We start from the raw sequence: 3493 nt of genomic DNA, 5'->3' as shown, positions 1-3493 counted from the left end.
TCCTACGTGGACTCAAAGACATCGTCTTCTCCCCCTGCCCTCTTCCCCTGCTCTCCCCATAGTTTCGTCAGCACTGGGTCTCACACGCCGTAAAAATGGAAAAGTATAAAACACAGCCTCAAGAGGGTGCCCTGCACTGACATAACACCTCTGTGATACACTCTACTGTGAACTAACACACTCCAAACCAAACTGGGGAAAAAATATACAATCTCAGAAACCAGAGCAGGTTCAGCCTGCATCACAAGGGGGCATCTACTGACAAAGTTTTAACTGTTCTGGTCAGATTTTTTCCTTCGATCTTCTATCCTCTGTCCCGGGCACTCAGTTCAGTGACCACTTTCCTCCCATACCTGTGTTTTCGATAGGGTTCTTTCTCTGGAGGCTTATTTCCTAGGTAGTTCCAAAAATGAATCTTGGGCTCCCACTGTCCTCCATCACCGTGTGCACACCACATTTTCAGAATTAGGTGCTGGTATTGTTCCCTCCTTCGACTTCGGATTATATGGGTTCCGGTCCTTCGGTGACTGATGATGCGTGCTTCTTCCATGTGGACTGAGTTGACCTAACTGTTCTGGTCAACTGAGCAGTTCTCTCTTAGGTGGCTGCTTGTTTGGCAACACGCCTTTGTACATTGGTCAGCCTTGGGCTAACGCCAAGTGTGATTTTCCTACCTCTTGTGAAGTCAGAGGAAGCCAACTGCTGCCGCATGCCAACCTTACAATGACTTTTGAAGCTTTACCCCTCAGAACCCCAGAGGGCAGATTCTCAAGTGTTGAGGGACCCAGGTCTCTTGGAAAAAGAACAATAACATTTTGTTTGTCATGACAGTGTTTTAAATCGTATGCCATCCACTAAATGAATGGTAACATTCATAGAACTACCAGATGTCCCACGGGATTAATGTATAATGGGCTTCAACAAATGCGTGATGATGTCTTTAAGGTAAGCCAGAGACAGATATAAGCCGTAGAGATAAGGGTGGATTTGGGGCTCCTGCCATCTCAGCCCTCATCTAAAAGTGATTTGTCCTTCCGACATGGCCCTGCTGGATGCCTGCTCCCAGGAAGTGGTCACTGAAGATGTGGGTGCTATAGCAATGTGGGCTGAAGAGTGCAGGTGGTTTACAGCTAGCAGGAAGCCTACAAATTGGCGTCTAAAAGCCTTTCTCCCCACCCCAACTGTTTTATTGGCATGTAATTTACATATCGTACAATTCATGCATTCACTTTTTAAATCATATCAGGGAGAATAGCACAGTCACCTCCACTTGAATTTAGAGCATCTCCCTTCTGCGCCCGAATGGGTAAATCGCCTTTAAGAAGAGTTATGCAATTGGAATCTCTTCTACTGCTCCCAACCCACTCCCATCTTCAGTATTTACTCCTGAAATCCCCTTGCCCTCCCTGTCAGCCACCCTGAACCCTGAATGCCCTGCTTCCCTTGTATCAGTTATTCTCAGTATGCATCCACTCCTCCTGTGCTTCACAGCTGGAGACCCAACAGCAAACCATAAAACACAAAATCGTGATTAGGTGGTAAGGGTAAAAATACAATAATACACAGATAAAAATACAAATAATGCGTAAGAAGGATAAGACACACCCCACCCCCGAATTAAACACACACACACACACACACACACAAACATCCCAAATCCAGGGAAGACATTTATGTCATGGAACCAGTAAGAGATACTTGCCCCTAGAACCGATTCAGGTTACATTTACAGGCTGGTCAACTGGCCACGGTTGGAGCTTGATGGAATATAATCACGATCCCAATGGTGTCTGCCCGATCATAAGGCTGATGGAGACTCTTGCCCCTGGCTAGAGTGGATCGTCCAGCCCCTCAGTCTGAGCAGACACTCCGCAGATGAGTTTTGGTCTCCCACCCCCCCAGAGCCCCCCCCAGAGCCCCCCGCAGACTGGGTGTTCATAATTAAGCACTGAAGTTTTCCCCCTCACCATATCTGAAGAACTGATTTTTCTAAAATTGTAGCAGGGATTTAGTGCGAGCCCCAAAACCTTTCCTGGATTTTTGCATTTATTTCCATATATATATATATATATATATATATATATATATATATTTCCCCCTAAATATTTCCCCCTAAATTGGGAGCCAAAGTAGCTCATATGATTCCATAGTTCAATCCTGTCCAACATAACTGTACAATTTCTTCCATAAGTGTATATGTTTCCCAAAACACACTTATCCTTCCTGGACGTCTCGATATCATCTCTTTGGTCTCCCCCTCCCCTGTTTATCCCCCTTACCCCAAGCCCCTGTCATAACTTCTTTTGCTGTAGGCTCCAAATCCCTGAGTTTCATTTACCAGAAGCTAAAGAAACAAATGGCACAACTCCAAGAGGGTGAACCCCATTGGCGACGCACCTCTGAGATACACCCTATTATAAACGAGCACGAGCAGAATAAAGCAGAGGATTGCCGGGCTAATACGTACCTGAATACGGTATACAGGGCTTCGATGCACCGAGACCTTGTTCGTTTCCCCAACAAACAGTACACCAGTATAGCTGACTTCTTCTACCTCAGACACGGTGTGTTGTCTGGCTTTGGTCCTCAGGCTACAAGTGTGTCTGGGTAGAGTCCAATTCGCCCAGTGGAGCTCCCATTTGGGGCCTCACTGATGCAGCCTCTGGAGCATGCCGTGCACTTCGGAGATGCAGGATTGCGTGTCCCCGTCTTCTTGGCAACGAGCCTGGGTCCCTGGGATACCCCCAGGTGCCCTAGGTCATGTCTGCCCTCCTGCTGCCTGCCACTAAAGACCGGCCCCACTGAAGACTCCCAAGAGCACGTTCAATCTCTCCTCCCCCCACCTGCCTATCGGCCCTCCCTCCCCTTCCGCCCAACAGACATTCACCTCTGCTCATCCAAAATTGTCCATTTCCACCCCCCTTCTCCTGCGCTGCCCCTCCCATCAGCTAGCCTCCTCCCTCTGACGGGGCCAGCGCCCTGTCCAGGGGACCTCACCCCATGTCCACATGGGTACCACTCAGCAGGCCGCATCTGCTCCCTTAACCCTGACCACTTGATCCCAGCTGTCCTGAGGCGCCCTGCGGCCAAGTGACCTACGCTACACTTACTTGGAACTCATGATGTGTGGTTCCTTGGTACTGCCCTGCCCCCCACCAGAAGACCGGGTGGCCTCCAGTCTTGAGCTGGTGCCCGTTCTGCTTTAAAATCTTTTCTTAAAAGAAGCAGCCATCCAACTGAGATGCCAACAAAGTGTGCACAGAAGAGGCACCCTGGTCTATGTGACCCGACAATTGTCCTTTTTGTTAAACCAAACGCAGACGAGGAAAGGGTATGGGAGCCTGAAATCTGAGCACACCGTTTGCGAAAGGCTATGAGTGACGGAGAGGTCAGGGGGGCTGGCCCCAATCCCAAATACTAAGTGGACACCTGCCCCTACCCCCAGAAGAATTTATTTCAAAAGACGGCATTGAATCTGCAGCTCCGGGAGAGG

At 48.8% G+C, this 3493-nt stretch overlaps 1 protein-coding gene across 1 annotated transcript in view; it reads left to right on the top strand.

Annotated features, from left to right (window-relative positions):
- LOC101658559 (zinc finger protein 449-like) overlaps nucleotides 1-3493 on the top strand; it is a 6706-nt gene that overhangs the window by 1891 nt on the left and 1322 nt on the right. The gene's annotated exons all lie outside the window — the stretch shown is intronic.

The sequence above is a fragment of the Echinops telfairi genome, unplaced genomic scaffold (assembly GCF_000313985.2).
Source record: "Echinops telfairi isolate 266 unplaced genomic scaffold, ASM31398v2 ScPeMD7_7408;HRSCAF=8446, whole genome shotgun sequence".
NCBI classification, from domain to species: Eukaryota; Metazoa; Chordata; class Mammalia; order Afrosoricida; family Tenrecidae; genus Echinops; species Echinops telfairi.
This window is presented reverse-complemented; position numbering and strand designations above follow the sequence as displayed.